Source organism: Rhinatrema bivittatum, chromosome 6 (genome assembly GCF_901001135.1).
Source record: "Rhinatrema bivittatum chromosome 6, aRhiBiv1.1, whole genome shotgun sequence".
NCBI classification, from domain to species: Eukaryota; Metazoa; Chordata; class Amphibia; order Gymnophiona; family Rhinatrematidae; genus Rhinatrema; species Rhinatrema bivittatum.
Genome location: NC_042620.1, coordinates 32,273,255 through 32,290,901, shown reverse-complemented (window position 1 = coordinate 32,290,901; position 17,647 = coordinate 32,273,255). Strand labels below are relative to the sequence as shown.

Here is a 17,647-nt window from a genome sequence, read left to right as displayed (position 1 = left end):
GTTGACGGTGTCGAATGCCGCCCAATAAAGTAATAGGCAATGATTTTTTTGCCCAATAAAGTAATAGGCAATGATTTTTCTTCTGTCCCCTCGTTTGTTTACTTCGTGCCAGCAGAAAAATGCTTTTGATTGGTTAACCCCATAGATCCGTGTGAAAGGGATGGACTGAGCCAGTCCTGATCCCCCCCCCCCAACACGCTCACTGCATCCGCAGGCATTGGGGTTCCAGTTTTATAAGAAATCCTACAAGTCCACAGATGCGACGGGGGTAAAACCAGCATGCTGCTCAGGACGGCCCTTTTGACGTGGAGGTAAATATGGTCGCCCTGAACATGTCGGCATGAATCAAAGAGCGAGTGGATGGAAGAATTCAGCCTCAGCTGGTGCCACTGTTTTTTTTCCCCTCCTCCATTTTTAAAAGCATCCTGGGCCCTTGGCAGAATCTTTCCTTTGCTCAAAATGAGATCCCACTGCAACCTGCATCTCCCGTCCCCACAGTCATTCCTGCCATCGCATCCTCAATCCATCCCTTTCCACCTTAATGATTCCCCACAGCTTTCAAACTCTTTCACATCCAAAACTACTCAAATATCATTTATCTCTGCTTCTTTCACTTTCTTGCATCTCAAACCATTAATCCACTCTAATCTGGCTTTCCCTCAGGGCCCCAGGTCATTCTTCATTACCAAGACCCATTACTCAATCGTCATGCTTCTTGACCTATCTATTATTTCTGGACACCTTGACACTGTCCTCACTTCGATTTCAGACCTCCTCTTACCTCTCTGACTGCACTTTTAGATGCTGATATTTAAAGGGTTTGTCAGGTTTACCTAACCAGAGATATTAATATTCGCCCCCACTTTCTGGCTAAAACTTTGTACAGGTAACTCATTACCTGCAAAAACATTTAGCCAGATACAGTTGTGCTCATAAGTTCACCTACCCCTAGCAGCATTTGTAAGTTGTGTAGCATTTTAAGAAAAGATGAGTAATCAGAAAAAAATACCTCTATTATTTTTAATGTGTTTCAGATTAAATTATTTTATGCATCACAGAATAGCACAATCATTAAACAAACTATAGCAATTAAGGAAATAATAAAATGGTCCTGTTCAAAAGTTTGTACACCCTTAGGGGCAGATTTTAAAACATACGCGTGCAGCCTACATTTGTGCGCGCTACCCGGCACGTACAAATGTACGCCCGATTTTATAACATGCGCGCGCAAGGGGGTGCACACTTAGTGCACCTTGCGCGCACCGAGCCCTCGGGGAGACCAGCTGGCTTTCCCGTTCCCTCCGAAATCAGAGCGGTCTCGGAGGGAACTTTCCTTACCCCCCCCCCACCTTCCCCATCCCCCTCCCCCGTACCTTTGTTGTGGAAGTTACGCAGAGGCAGGCATAACTTACGTGCACCAGCCGAGTGCCGGCACACGATCCCCCGGCCCAGCAGCCGTACGGAGGCCTCTGGCCACGCTCCTGCCCCATCCCGCCCATTTTTTCAAGCCCCGGGACTTACACGTGTCCCAGGGCTTTACGTGTGCCGCCAGGCCTTTTGAAAATAGGCCCGGCGCGTGTAGGGCTTTGAAAATCTGCCCCTTAGTTCTTAAAATCGTGTATTGCCCCCTTTTGCATCAATGACGGCTTGCAGTCTTGATAGTTGTGAATGAGGCCCTTTATTTTCTCATGTGGTAAAACTGCCCATTCCTCTTAGCAAAAAGCCTCCAGATCCTGTAAATTCTTTGGTTGTCTAGCACGAACTGCATGTTTGAGTTCTCCCCAAAGAGGCTCAATGATGTTGAGGTCAGGAGACTGTGAGGGCCACTGCAGCATCTTCACTTTCTTCTGCTGCAGCCACTGAAGGGTCCCATGCGCAGCTTCCTGGCTGATGAATGCAAGTTCTCCTCCAGTATTTTCTGATAAGATGCTGCTTTCATCTTGCCATCAATTTTGACTAAATTCGATGTGCCACCGCGGCTCTCACCCCCCAAGGCAGCAGAGATCCGCCTCCATGCTTCATGGTAAGTGATGGTATTGACTTCTCCAAATATAGCATTTATGGTTGTGACCATAATATTCGATTTTGGTCTCTTCACTCCAAATTATTTTGTTCCAGAAGTTTTGAGGCTTCTCAAGGTGCTGTTTGGCATATTGTAAAAGGGCTGCTTTGTGTCATTGTTGCAGCAATAGCTTTTATCTGGCAACTCTACCAAGTAGCCCATTTTTGTTCAAGTATCTCCTTATTGTGCATGCTGAAATACCCACATCACTTTATTTCAGAGAAGCCTGTATTTCAGTAGAAGTTGCTTGTGGGGTTTTCTTTGCATGCCAACAAATTTTCCTGGCAGTTGTTTGAAATCTTTCTTGGTCTGGCTTGGTATTAACCAAACCCATAATTTTGCACTTCTTGATCAGAATTTGAACAGTACAGAGTGGTATTTTCAAATCTTTGGATAATTTTTTATATCCTTTTCCTGATTTATAAAGTTGAAATACTTTTGCTTGCAGATACTTTGACAGTTCTTTTGCTTTCCCCATGCTTCAGTACCCAAAGTCAGTGCAGCCCTAGATGAAATGCACAAGGGTTTCTCAAGAGCTAAAAAATTCTGACTATTTATACACAGACACTAATTACAATCAAACAAGACAGGTGTGGATATCTACCCTTCATGGCCATATCAGCCCAAACATTCAAAGGATTGTAAACTTTTGATCAGGACCATTTTATTATTTCCTTATTGCTATGGATTGTGCTATTCTGTGATGCATACAATTGTTTAATTTGAAACAAATTAAAAATAACAAATATGTGTTTTGTCTGATCACTCATGTTTTCTTAAAATGCTATACATCTTACAAATTCTGCCAGTGGTATGTAAACTTATCAGCAAAACTATAAATAAAGAGGCGTAATGGAGGCAATCTGGGGCATAGTGACATTTTAGCCTGTGCGTGCTGATATTCAGTTAGCCAAGTAAGCCTGATCAGAAAAATACCAGCATTAAAAAGTTACCTTGATAACGTTTATCTTCTATTCAAGAGGGGTATGTTTTACTGAATATCCATGTAACTTCACTGGCCTGCTTTTTATCGACTAATCTATTCTCCTTCACTGCTACCCCACTATCTGGTTGTTGTGCCTTACAGCTCTGTTCTGAACTCTTCCCTCTACACTTGTTCCCTTGATTTTCTGATCTCCTCCCATGGCTTTCATACTGTTCTTATGCCAATGACTCCCACATCTAACTTTCTGCACCAGACATTTCACCATGAACCCAGTCCCGAATCTCAGACTGCTTGACCAACATCGCCACCTGGATGGCCCACCATCAGCTTAAACTTAACATGGCCAAGGTGGAGCTTATCGTCTTTCTTCCCTCTTTTTATATCTCTGTGGATAACAAGGTCGCTGCCTAATCTTCCCAGCCTGCATTCTGGAGATCTTTAATATCTATTCTCCTTCACTGCAAACATCCAAAATGCTACTAAAGTATGTTATCTACCTATAATCAGCAAAATCCTTCCCTTGCTCTCTTAACACTCCACCAAAACCCTTATCCATTCTCTCATTGCACCCCTCTTCCTCACTCCTGCTTACACTACTGTGATCTGCTCCTCACAGGTCTCCCACCAAACCATCTATCTTCACTTCGGTTCGTAACTTATCTTCCTCAAATGTCCTTATAACAATGGGACCACCACTTCTAAATTCACTACATTAATTCCCCATTCACTTGCAAATACAGTTTACACTTCTACTCCCCTATAATGCCTTCACTCTGCAGTTCCTTGATACCTCTCTTCTCTTAGCTCCTCCTCTATATCCCACTTTGGGATCTCCATTCAGTGGGAAGCAGTTCCCAACTATTCTCTTTTTCTTCATTTCCAATCCATACTTTGCCATACTACTGCACCATATGCCTAAAATAGCCTCTCTGACTTGATACATCCTGTCCCACTCTGACCATATTAAAAATCCGATCTAAAACCTCCTTTTTCAGACTGATTTTAAATCTTAAGTCTGACTTCTCCTCAGTTGATTTTATGGCAACAGGATTAGGTGACGTATCCAACCATCAATAATCACCAAAGAAAGAGGAAGGATATAATCACTGTAAATGTCCATAAAATTCATCAGAGGTTAATTTAAACTTTATTAGGCAGAGTTTGCAGTGCGTCAGCGTGTAGCAAACAGAATAAAGCCCAAAAATATATAAGGAAGAGTGAGTGGTCCCTTGACACCTGCCATGTCGGGAGGGAACCCAAAATTTGAAAGTACTTAGAGCACTCAAATGTTTGAGAAAACTTAGTGTTAATTCAATATGAGTCTCTGCCTGTGTTAGCTATACTATTTTTGCCTGTTCATATTGAACTAACACTAAGCTTTCTTGAACATTTGAGTACAGATAAGGGCAACCAAAATGATAAAGGGCATGGAACGTCTCCCCTATGAGGAAAGGCTGAAGAGGTTAGGGCTGTTCAGCTTTGAGATGAGACAGTTGAGGGGGGATATGATAGAGGCCTACAAAAATCATGTTAAGGACTTGAACAGGACTAGGGGCTGTCCATAAAATTAGCAAGTAGCACATTTAAAACAAATCAGAAAATCTTTTTTCACCCAATACATAATTAAGCTCTGGAATTCACTGCCAGAGGATGTGGTTAAGAAAGTTAGTATAGCTGGGTTTAAAAAAAGGTTTGGATAAGCTCCTGGAGAAGTACATAAACTGATATTGATTAAATTTCTTTATTAGAGAGTTGAGTACAAACTACACAGAACAGCATACAAGAATGAAGCATCCAACAGTTTGCTTAACAATTAACATGGTACTTTATTGCTTCCATTACCATTATTGCTTCCATTTTTTCCTTTGTCCCCCCCGAATAAATCTTCCCGTCCACATTGGCTCTTGCTTACCATACAGAACTCAACCTGAATGGCTTACTCTGGTCCAGTCAGGCGAGTTCATGATCAAATACACCAACATGGAAATCTTATCCTCCCAAGTTCCCCTCCAGCCCCCGGCCCCTCCCTCAGACTCCCCAAGTACCTTAAAAAATATACGGATCAGTATCAAATACATTCAGTGATTGTGGGATACAGCTTGTGCTGTCTACAAACTATTTAAAAGTAAACTCCTAGCCCTATCAGAAAGATTCTGAATATATTTATGCCAGATAATCAGGAACTTCTTTTTATAAGTGGGGGACGTTTGTGTGGACATTGATTCCATAAACATCATATTGTGCAATTCATTTCTCCATTGCCAAACTGACGAAGAACCTGTCTCCTTCCATTGCAACAAAATAGAGCGTTTCCCCTGCACCAGGGCTTTTCGCACCGAGAGTCTACCTTCTCCTTTCCTCACACTGTTGGGAAGGCCTGTGCCAAATAACACCAATTCCAGTTCCACAGGAATTCTATAATACAGGAATACCCTCCAAGTTAAAATGTTTTAATAGTTGGACAAGCCCAAAACACATCAGTGAGAGATCCTCTCTCCTGTAAGCATTTTGGGCAATCCTCAGAAAGCGTAATTCGTGCCTTATGAGCTACTGCCAGTGTGATTTAAGCTCCATGAAGAAATTTCAATTGTAGTTCCCTAAGTACATATTCGAAGAGACAGATTTCAGGTGCTGAAAACAGGAAAGCATGCCCCCCCCCCCCCCCCCCGAGAAAGAGAAAAATTACTTTCCAATCTCCATCTCTCCCAAAGTGATTTTACCCAAGAAACCTGTTTATTATTCTGTAATCCTTTATGTATCCGCGCACGTGAAAATTTTGTAAGCGCCACTTGGAAAACATTGTCTACCAGTTCTACCTTAGCCATACCTAATGCCTCTTTAGGCAGAGAAAAAAAAAGTGTCTTGATTGTAAATATGTAAAAAGATCTGAGTCTTTCTGGCTAAATTGATCTTTCAGTTGTTGAAATGATAGCAAACCCCCATCTTCTGTCAATACATGTTGAAGAGTAATGATACCCTATTCTCTCCAACTGAAAAATTTCCATGAATGAGACCCTGGGGGGGGGGAACTCTGGACTTCCTGTACTGGTAAATACAGGGAACAATTGCTATTCAACTTTATAAGAGCCACTAATTTCTTCCATGCCCAGCGCAGCGGTGCAATCAGCACATTGCGAGCCATCCCCGAGGGTTGATTGCTGGCAGAAGCATGTAGAACATAATGCAGATCTATGTCAGAGGTCATAATTTTGTTATTTTCAATATCTGTATATTTGGAATCGTCATATAACCAATCTCGTACAATTTGCAATAAACTCGCAAGATTGTACAACTCCATATCAGGGAGTTTATCAGCGAAATCGGGCAGTAAGAAGATGCTAAAGTTGGGTCCTCTCCCCAGTTTAGGAATTACAGTAATTACTGCTTTGTTCATGTTAGGGGGATAGTGACCTTTGGTAATCAAAGCCGCAAAAGTGGAACAAAACAGAGGAGATAATTGGTCCACCAAAATCTTGTAAATTTTACTTGAAAATACATCAGGTCCAGGGGCTTTTAACACTTTAACCGCTTGAATACCCAATGATACTTCATCGGGGCTGATTACGTCTATTTAAGTTTTGTAATTGACAGTCAGTAAATGAACGTAAAGGTTCATTTCCTGACACTTAAAAAACTATCAAATCCCTCAGAGGGATAGATTGGCGTAATATTCTTCAAATTAATTTAATATGTCCCTCCCCGCATTTTTAAATGAGATATAACTCTAGGTCCAGTGGTGATTTAATCAGATTGGACATGAGCTTCCCCTCTTTATTGCTATGTTGATGCAATCTGAACTTATAGAAAAGTATACTCTTTTTTGCCTACTGGTGTAATAAGGTGTTCAATACAACTTGAGAAGTATGCTTCTCTGTTAGCAGCATTATAATATAATAAATAATAATATATCATCCTTGAGGATCCTTGATTTCTTTCACAATCTTCAAGGGAGAATTCTTTATGAACCAACGTTGCAACCCCAGCTGATCTGTTGGTGGCTGAAGCATAGCTAACTTGTCCTACCCACCATCTCTTAAGTTTCAAATGCTCATTATCGCTCAGATGTGTCTCCTGCAAAAATACTTTATCTGCTGACATGTATTTTTAAGGCTGTATTTTAGTTCTCTCGAATGGCATATATATACACCACATACATTCCAGGAAACTATCTGTAAATTAGAACTAGTCATTAAAGAAATCCTAAAAGCATCTGATACCGAAAAAAGAAGAGATAGTTAAAAAAAGGCAAGAACCTCCCCAGCTAAGGCCCTCATCTTCCCCCCATCTAAAGCAGTCTCAAAACTTTATCCAATAGTATCCTCTTAACCCATGATAACAGAATACCTAATCCCCCCCCTACCATTTCCCTTAAGCCCCTTCCCTTACAAACCCATCCCTGTCCATCTACCCAAAAAAATCATACCAATCATGAATAACTCCATGGCCTCCATCAACTACATCCATCCACCCCCATTCACTCTTGATATATTAACAGGAATTTTGGAATGGTTATGAGAAATAGTATGTTATCCAGAAATGCATACAAATGGGAAACTATAGTGATCTTTAGGCTACTTGTACCTGAGCTCAAGGAAACAAACAATACAGAAATTGAACAGTGCAGAAAAAACTTTCACATTTAACATAACCATTCATCTATTAATAGACCGCCGTACTTCCAAGTAGGCATACCAGGAGAATCAGCTAAGCTCCTAGCACAGTTTAAAACATCTTAGTGGTGTACTGAAAGTTAAATGTATCTGGAGTCTCCTTTACGTTTTCCAGAAGAATCTCTGTGTTCCTGGTACAAAGATTCCCCAAGAGTCTTTCATCTGTATTGCCTAAGGCATGGTCACCAAGTGCTCGTTACCAGGGATATTACTGGAACCATTCCAGAAACATCTCTACATTTGGAACGCAGGACTTTCATCACGCCACTGTGACCACGCCATTTAAATGGAGAACTCAGAGTTTTTCAAAGACAGCGAGTAGGAGAATAAAGAACTGTGATTGCCCATCAGTAAAAGCTAAAAGAGGGCTTATACGGTCTTTACAAATACACGGAAACCACAGGAAAAATGCAGAACTCAAACACAGAAAATTCCTTGTGTCCAGGTACAAGGATTTTCATAACATTACTCGTTTCTACTTCCGCTTTCATTTGTAGTAACTAACGATAAACTACAGATGCTAGTGCTCATGTGTTCAAGTAACCTGGCTGCCTCCATTTTGTCTGCCAGCTTCTGCCTCTGCTGCAGATTGAAACCATTTGGCGCCTTCAGGTAGGGACACCCACAGCTTCAGTTAATAGATTAAGGCAAATCCAAACCCTCAAGAACATAATAGTTTGCAAACAGATGCAAATTCCCTCCTCTGAGCACACAATTTAAGCGAGTAATCTTGCAACACCAGAATTTTTATGCTATTCTGAGTCAGTGTTTTGCCAGCCCTGATCGCTTGCATTATTTCGGTTGTATATACAAAATCAAGAATTTTTGCAATCATCACCCTCTGTTTTCCAGAATTGTCTCATCATCCCCTTAATCGGAGGACCCGCTCTATCTTCCTACGTCAATGTCAGGCCTAGCTCACTCGCCAGCCAACGTTCCAAGGACTCAGGCAACCCGACAAATCTTAAATTATTATGGCGAGAGCGATTTTCTAGATCTTCAAGCTGCTCTTCTTGTTGTAGAATCTGGGTTTTCATACTGCGCGGTTCGTCAAGCATCACTGTAATGGCGTCCTGGTCATCGGATACTCGCTGTTCAAGTTCTTTGCATGCGAGTGGTGAAGTCTTCCAGTTTGTAGACTATTTTTTTAAATTCGGGGGCCAGGCTTCGACTACCGTCGCTTTGATGTCTGTAACTGCTGGTTCCTGAAGCATGATTGTGTCAGCTGGTTGCGGCACATTCGCCGTTTAGCCGTTCCACGACTTGGTTTTCTCCTTGTCTTTTTCCTTATCTTTCTTTGCTAATCTAGTCGACATTCCTTTGTTGTTGCTTGGGAGAAGTATGTGGGCCTCCTCAGCCCGCCAGGCAGCTAGAATTCAACCTGAAACAAAGGCTGGGGGGGTGGATGCCGTGGAGATGGAGATCAGAGCTAGGCAAGTCACATCCTACCAGGTCAAGGTGTCACGTGATCTCTCCCATAAACTGCTATTAATTAATAAGAAATAGCCACTGCTTGTTGCTGGCTTTAGCAGCATGGGATTTATTTAATGTTTGGGTACTTGCCAGGTACTTGTGACCTGGATTGGCCACTGCTGGAGACAGGATACTGGACTTGATGGATCCTTGTCTGACCCAACATGGCATATCTTATGTTATATTCTTATATTCTAAATCTAACCCTCTGTGTGCTGATCCATTAGTGTCTGCTGCTGGGATCGGAGGTGAACAGAATTGGGACCGGACAGGCAGGAAATAATTCATGCCCAGCTTATTTGCTGAAAACTTGACGACTTTGCATTTTAAACTCCAGAGAATAACTGTCTTGGCACGTTGGAGCAGGAGTGTGCATATTTGTAAGGTTCTTGGCACTGCTGACCCTGGTAACCCTGTGGATATAAAAGCATTTAATGTAAGAACAAAATACAATTAAAATGATTCCTCCTCTTGCAGTAAAAATATTTATAAAGGGGAAGAAAAACCTTTCCAAAACAGAGCTGGGCATGCACCATTTCCTGTTCAGTCCCAATTTGGTTGACCTCTGATCCAAGCAGTGGATATTCATGGTTGTTCTTACAGTAAATGCTATCATAGACACAAGGTTACCAGAATCAGCAGTGCCAAGAACTTTGCAAATATGCACACTCCTGCTCCAACGTGCCAAGACCATTATTTGCTGGTGTTTAAAATACAAAGTCAACAAGTTTTTGGCTTCAGTTCAAAAGCCAGTTCTCTGGGGGCCCCCCAACAGCTTCCTCACTGGCTGGCATCACGAGTTTGGATTTTGTGCTGAATCAACCATACATTACAAACAGCTTTTGGGAGCAAAGACAAGAAAAAGATATTCCAGACATTGGATGCCACAAAGAAGGGCGAGGCAGCTCTCAGCAGGTCCAGAGACCCCAGAAATCTTCCTGGGCAACCATGTAATGGATCAACCACAGTACCGGGTATGCAGACAGCTGCTCATTACAAAAAAAAAAAAAAGGCCACAGCAGGATTAAAATGTTTTTGATTTCTAAATATGCTTAACAAATGTTTTTTTTTCTATTCCCATTTTCATTGTTACTAGAAAGAATGAAACCCTTACGCAACTAAGCCATAGATGCACTGTTGCTGGGTCCACAAGACACCAGCCTAAAATCTGCAAAACCAGCTTTTCCCCTCCAATTTCTTGCTTCACAGGGAGACACACCTCCTATAGCCCTTCCCTACTCTTCTCCCAAAGGCTGACCTCTACTGTTCAACCCCCAAAGCAAAACACCGAGTCAAAATTTAAACCTGGATTTCCTGACCTCATCAACCTATATGGATTTAAAAAAACAAACAAAAAAAACAAACCCCATGGCATTACCTGCCAGAATACAATAAAGAAACAAATCTATAACCCAGTCATAACAAAAGGGCTGACCTCAGGACGTACTCTGTGCTAGAAGACTCATTCTGGGCTATGTTACTATTCTAAATGCAGACCTAATTAGAAGAATTGAGGTAGGCACGCATCTTATCTTTTAATAAGAATATCCTCTATCTCCCCCTCCCCCAACATGTCCAGTTTAACCAAAGAAAATTAAGGCAGCTGACATTAGCTCCAGACTTTCCCCAATGACCACTGTTAGCCAATTTAACTTGCGTTTCTTTAAAAAAAAAAAAAAAAAAAAAGTCAGGTAGCCGAATAGTTACAAATTTTGCCTGAAAGAAAACTCAATCCAGCGTGTAAAATTCAAATATGCAATAAATATTACTTTTAAAACATGAGTTTGTGAATGATTTTTTTTTCTTTGTCCAGTAGCTTCTTCCTGGCTCTTTAGACTTTCAGTTCAAATCTGAACCGTTCTCCACTTGGATACTGGCACCACGAGCTACCCTAGAGCTGACTTTCCCACTTCTGATGCAGTCCATCCATCCTTGCGACTATCCTCAGCCGGGGGGGGAGGGGGCCAGCAGAATCCGGTACGTGCGCACCCCAAATCTGTCCAGTAGTTGTAGCTGTAGAATGATGCCTGTGACCCCCAACCATGCCGGGAACGACATCTCTGCAGAAGTCCTAGCCCGCCCGAGGATTTGGAACATTTTTTTTAAAGCAACTTCCCCCCCCCTAGGATGTCATCATTTTGGCAGGAATGTCATAAATGCGTCAGTTCTGCAAGTAGCTTGCGTTGCATTCCCACCTCCCCACACTTTGGGGTGTAGGTTTCCATTACCTACAAATGGGAACATTTTCCCCCACACACAACCTCCCTCCCCTAATGCACACACTATAAAATATTTTCCCAGCCCCTCTGCATAAATGGCATCACACACAGATTTAACTGATCGGGACAGGAGTGGTCGCAGGTGACATCGCTGTACACTGTGCAGATATGGAATGACTGGATTCCAGTTTGTGTGTAAAGGATACACAGTGGTGGCATTCAGGGCCATCAGACCTCCAGGAAAGAGAGAGACAACAATAATATGCAGCTACTTTTTAAGTTAATATTAAAATTATAACTAGCAACGCTTTTTCACTTCCGATGAGATCAAATTCACAGAAAGCCTTTTGCTGGCCTTTTGCCACTGGGAAGGTGCAAAGTTCAACAGATGTCTTATCGGGGGGGGGGGGGGGGGGGGGGGGGAGGGGGGGTGGCGGCGTAAAACGCATTAAGGAAGAGATTAAACCTTAGCAGATTAAAAACAGGAGAGACATCCTCAGCCGTGAAAGTGATGGATGACGATTCACGGAAATTACAGCTTTAACATTTCACATCATAGGCGTCAGAAATGGGAAGTTTGGAGGTGTCATGGCGCTCCCCCCCCCCCCCAAAATGTCCGCTGAAAATGGAAGAAGTCTCATTGGTGACAGTGGGACAGTGGATTCTTTCTTTTCCGCTATAGCAATCCCTCACTCCCCCTCCCTGCTCTAAAGAATCAAAAGGATTGTGGTCTTGCAATGCCTTGGGCTGCGTCGTCCTACCTGGCTGCCGGCACCTGGATGATGTCATCAGATGCCAACCACAGAGGACGAAGAACCAGTCCACGCTGCAAGGCCGCGATCCTCGGGCTGCTTAGAAGCGTGAAGGGTGAGCGAGAGGGTTGCAGCGGTGGAAAAGAAATAATGTGGTGCCCACTTGAGATGAGTGAGGGGATGCTGGGTGAGCATTAGAGTTGCTAAGAAAGTATGGGAGGGGAAACTACTTCTGGGGGCTGAGAGAGGAGAGTGGCTGGAGAGCCGGGGAAGTGAGAGGGCCGTGAAAGAAGTGAGAGGGCCGTGAAAGAAGTGAGAGGGCCGTGAAAGAAGTGAGAGGGCCGGGGAGCAAGACTGCTGGTACATGTGCAGTAATACCTGTTCACTGAATTATTAATTTCTTGCACTTTTCTTTCCATTTGCTTATGATAGTCCTGTACTTAGTGTACTATTTAAAAATCTACTTGCAAACATTCAGGGAAATTTTAAATGCCCGGTGCGCAAATACCAGAAGATATGTGCATGGTCTGGCCGCGTGCTTCACCATTAGGTGTTGTCCTAGTGAAGCACGCGCCAGCGGCCAGCCAGCGCACGCAGAACTTACTTCTGCTCGTCGGGGCATGTTAAGTTTAAAAAAAACAAACAAAACACAGTATTGGGTAGGTGAGGTTTAGAAGTCAAAACGGAGAGGGGAAAAGGGAGGAAGGGTAGCTGGGGGTTAGGAAAGTTCCCTCCCAGTTCGCTCCTTTATTGGAGCAGTAAAAAATCCCCCCCCCCCCCACCGCGTGCACGAGTCGGCATGCGCGCACAGTTATCGGATTTTACGACACACACGCATGTGATAAAATTGTGTGTCCATGCGCGCGCGCGCGCGCACCGGAAACCACACACGCATGGACGCCCACACGGCCCCTTTAAAATTTATCTCAAAATATATTTTTCTGTGTTTCAATTTTTTCATTACATATGAGGTGTGGAAGGAAGTACCCACTCTAGGTATGCCATGGCCCCCTCCCTTCTTCAGCACCCCATATCAATCCCCCATCTCTACTCCCTCTTACTCTCATCCCTTGTCCAAGCCCCCACCTTTCTCTCCCTTTGGTCTCCCTGCTCCTATTGCTCTCCCCTCTTGCTCTCTTCTCCCTGCTCTCAACTCCTCCTCTTCCTGTTGCTTTCTCTCTCCCTCCTGCCCCCACCCCTACCCATATTTCACAAGAAAAACGACAAAGGCTCAGTGGACCCCAAAATAATACCGTATTATATAGGTGCTGTAAATACTATCAATTTTCTTGAAAGGGGTATTATGTAACCTAACAGCCCTCACCCCACTAGAACAATGACTGGGCTCAGGCTTAGTCTAGGAGGAAATGCATGTCTCTTTCTAATGCTCCAGGGTTGCATTGCATGCAGAGTCTGTTTTTGGTTTTTTTTTGAGGTTATCATTCTAGTTTTTGTAGGCATATGTTTTGTCTTTGTGGAGGGTCATTTTGCACGTGTGACGAAGGTGAGGTGTTCTGCTAGCGTGTAGTTTTCTGTGTAGGGATCTGCAGCAGTCTTGCTCATTGGGTTTTCCCCAACAGGAGGTGTATTGGTGTTCTAGGGGGCGGTGTAATATTTGCAGTGCTGCCTAATATCATAGGTAGAGTTGTTGCTTTCGGAGTCTTGTGCGATAGTGCTGCATGGCAGGTTTGCTACATGTGCGCTGACGTTTTTTTCCCCAGGATTTTGTATTTTTTCACAGTGTGCCTGGTAGTGGAGGAAATTTCTGTTACTTAGATAACACCCAGAATTTTTTTGTACAGTGAAGAGTAGGGGAAAATATCCTGCTCTGCCTCCATTGTTGGAGGGCTGTGTATATGTGCATGTTGGGAGGTGGTGTGCAATCACAAATCACTTAGTACTGACATTTCTATTAGTAAGGCTGTTTTTGTCATTTTCTTCTTCACTATTATGTTTTGTTATCTAGCTAGCATTTAAGTGGTCTGGGAGTTAATAATTATATTACAGAGAAACTGGTAAACACCCAGCTTTCAGAATATCTAGAGGACCATAAGATCCTATACCCTTCGCAATATGGCTTCCGGAAATCACGCAACACGGAGACCCTCCTCATCTCGCTTACAGACCATATTATAATGGGGTTAGACAAAGGACATTCCTTCTTATTAGTTCTGTTAGACATTTCGGCGGCATTTGACACCGTCAACCACACCATCCTTCTGGATCGCCTGGAGGATATCGGCATCTCCGGATCAGCCCACAATTGGTTCAGGTCCTTCCTTAGCAATAGGACTTTCAAAGTCAAAATCAATAACAAGGAGTCACCTCTAACAAAATCTTCCCTTGGCGTACCACAAGGATCCTCCTTATCTCCAACCCTCTTTAATATATACCTCCTCCCCCTCTGCCAATTACTGACAGACCTCAACCTAATTCACTATCTGTACGCAGATGATGTACAGATTCTAATCCCAATAACAGAATCCATCTCTAAAGCTCTCACTTTCTGGAATAACTGCCTTCTATCCATTACTAATCTACTCAACAGCTTAAACTTGGTCCTCAATGCCTCAAAGACAGAGCTTCTCCTCATCTCTTCCAATGAAAACAATCTTCCTCCAACTTCACCACACAATGCTCACTTCACCTGTACGCACGTTAGAGACCTTGGGGCAATAATAGACAATCGTCTAAACCTTAAAAAAATGGTCAACACAACTACCAAAGACAGCTTCTTCAGACTACAGGTTTTGAAACGACTAAGACCACTCCTATTTTTTCAAGACTTCAGGACTGTCCTCCAGGCTCTTCTGTTCGCCAAAATAGATTACTGCAGAGCCCTCTTTCTAGGCCTCCCCAAATCCACCACCAAACCACTGCAGATGTTACAAAATGCGGCAGCGAGACTGCTGACCAACACCAGCCGCGGTGAACACATCTCACCCATCCTCAGAAATCTACATTGGTTACCAGTAAATTTCAGAATCCTGTACAAATCTATTACCCTAATACATAAAACCATTCATCAGCAACTCCAACTCGACCTGGAAATCCCTTTCAAACTCCACTCCTCTAACAGACCAACGAGAGATATCCACAAAGGCACTCTGAAATTTCCCCCGACTAAAGCCACACGCCTAGCTACGACCAAAGACAGAGCTTTTTCAATAGCAGGCCCATCTATCTGGAATAACATCCCAGCAAATCTCAGATTGGAACCCTGCCTCTTAACCTTCAGAAAAAGACTAAAGACGTGGCTCTTTCACCAAGCCTTCCCAGATCCACCGGATAATCACTAGTTTGAGCCACACTTCTTACAAGGTCTTTTGACACACTTCCTCCTGAACAATGGACACTGGCACCTCCAGGTTAAAGCATATGCTCTAACCCGTTAATTTATTTGTATCACGTTATATTTATTCTACCTGCCTTTATCTTCCTTCCAGCTTGTCTTCAAGCCTCCAAGTTTTTTCCATTCCTTGTTGATTGTAACTTTGACTTATTCCTTTTTCCTTTGTTATCTATTATTAACCAGAATTGTTACCTTAGTTTTCCCTTGTTAAAATGTAAACCGATCCGATATGGTTATCTACTATGAAGGTCGGTATAAAAAACTGTTAAATAAATAAATAAATAAATAAATATTTATGATTTGTGCAAAGAATAACTAACTGTAAAAGTAAAAGTTAAAAATTGGCAGCGGCAGTGTGGGCGGAGCATGGCGTAGAGTTGGTGCAGAGCTTGGTTGGCCCCCCCCCCGCAACCAAAAAGGTGATCCGCTGCCCCCATTTCAGGTTCCACAATTTCATGAACAGGACAGGACGAAACACGGGGCTCTCTTTATATAATTAGTGAATTTTCATTGTGTCACGCAACTAATTTTGGGCACGGCTGCCATTACTGGTTACAAGAGCTGTGTACTGATGCGACCTCACCAATCAGTATCAAGAGACTGACGGCCACACTTCAGCGTGCGTTGAAAAATTGTGACATTTTAACAGAGGGCAAAATTTTCAGCTTTAGGTCTCGTCGCCTAAGCAGGTCAGAGCAGCGCTAAAACGCGAAAGCATTTGCTAGCGCGGCACAAAAAAAAAAAAGCTTCTACCAGAATAAACATCCAATCTGAAGGAGGAATGACTGCTCTGACAAGGGACCCCCCCAAGAGAGAAAGAATTGCTGCAGCTCAGCACCACGCTGAAACCGAGACCCAGCCTGAGGGTCAGAACTGAAAGGAGAGGCAGGCAGTCCCCCCAGCCAGGCAACGTAAGATGGAAGGGAAGCGCATTACTGCCACTTGCTTGCAAACTGCTTTCTGGGGCATACATAGTACTGCACAGGTACATGCAAGAGACAGTACAAGGTTACTCAGGGGGCAGCTCTGCCAGCCCTGCCCTTCTCCACCTCTTCCCCCCCCCCTCCCCTCTTCGGAAATGGATCGATATGATACTTCGCCCGCACGTCCTCTGACAAAACCGAAGCTGCATTTTTTTTTGGCGAGCAGCAATACGAATGAATAATTTCCTTTAAACCATGCTGCCACAACCCCCCCCCCCCCCCCCTTCCTTCTAAAATGTGCATATTTCGGTGCAATTGGCCAAAAATGCATTCGAGAAGACTCAGCAATCCGGCTCATAAATTATCATAAGGGAACAGAAACACGACCTTGACGAGCCTCCTCCTCTGCCAGGCTGACCTGAAACTTTGCACTAGCCATAGGAGCAATGCCACAGACAAGCTGTGCTTGGGCCCATTTGCTAGCACAGCAATCCAGGATCATAAGTGATAGGAGATGGAAGGATTCTTTTATTTAAAAAAAAAAAAAAAACAACCAAAAAACCCCCCCACATATCTGAGAACTCAAATACCAAGGCCAAGCAGATGTATTTTTGGCCGATGGAAATTTCTCCACAGGAATAAGTGGTCAGAATTTGTCCAGGTACTCTGCTGAGAGATGCAAGCGAACGTCATATAGTGATCATCATTAAGCTGTGCCTACAGTCAAAATCCAGATCAGCAACTGCTTTATTTCTGTAAATCTCAACAATTAAAAGTATCAATCCCCCCCCCATGATTCTCTGGTCTGACTGAACGTGTAAAGCATTAATACTGGCATTGTTCACATAATTCCAGTAAGTGTGGTTCTAATCTTAATTCTGATGTTGGCCACCTAAAAAGTTTTATAACCGGCTAAAACCACACATGACAGGCAGTCTTAGTGCCCTGGTGCCTGGTAAACCTTTTTTTCTAGGAAGCCACCAGCTTTCATTAAGTAAGGATTCACATAGCAATCGTGCCCGTTTCACGTCAGCTACCTGAAATATGTTTTACTGTAACAACTTAAGCCATTGCTAAGACATTATTTGTCTTTTCTGGGCCTCAACTAGATTGTAAGCTCCATGGAGAGGGGACTGTCTCTATTTTATATATCTGTGCAGCACTGCGTATGCCTAGCAGTGCATAGAAATGTTTAATAGTAGTAGTAGTAGTAGTATTTCTGGGAAAGGAAACCCTTTGCATACTCTTGA

General features: G+C 43.2%; 1 protein-coding gene across 1 annotated transcript in view; it reads right to left on the bottom strand.

Annotated features, from left to right (window-relative positions):
• The window catches only part of PDIA5 (protein disulfide isomerase family A member 5), a 316,663-nt gene that overhangs the window by 172,121 nt on the left and 126,895 nt on the right, over positions 1–17,647 (bottom strand). The window lies entirely within an intron of this gene.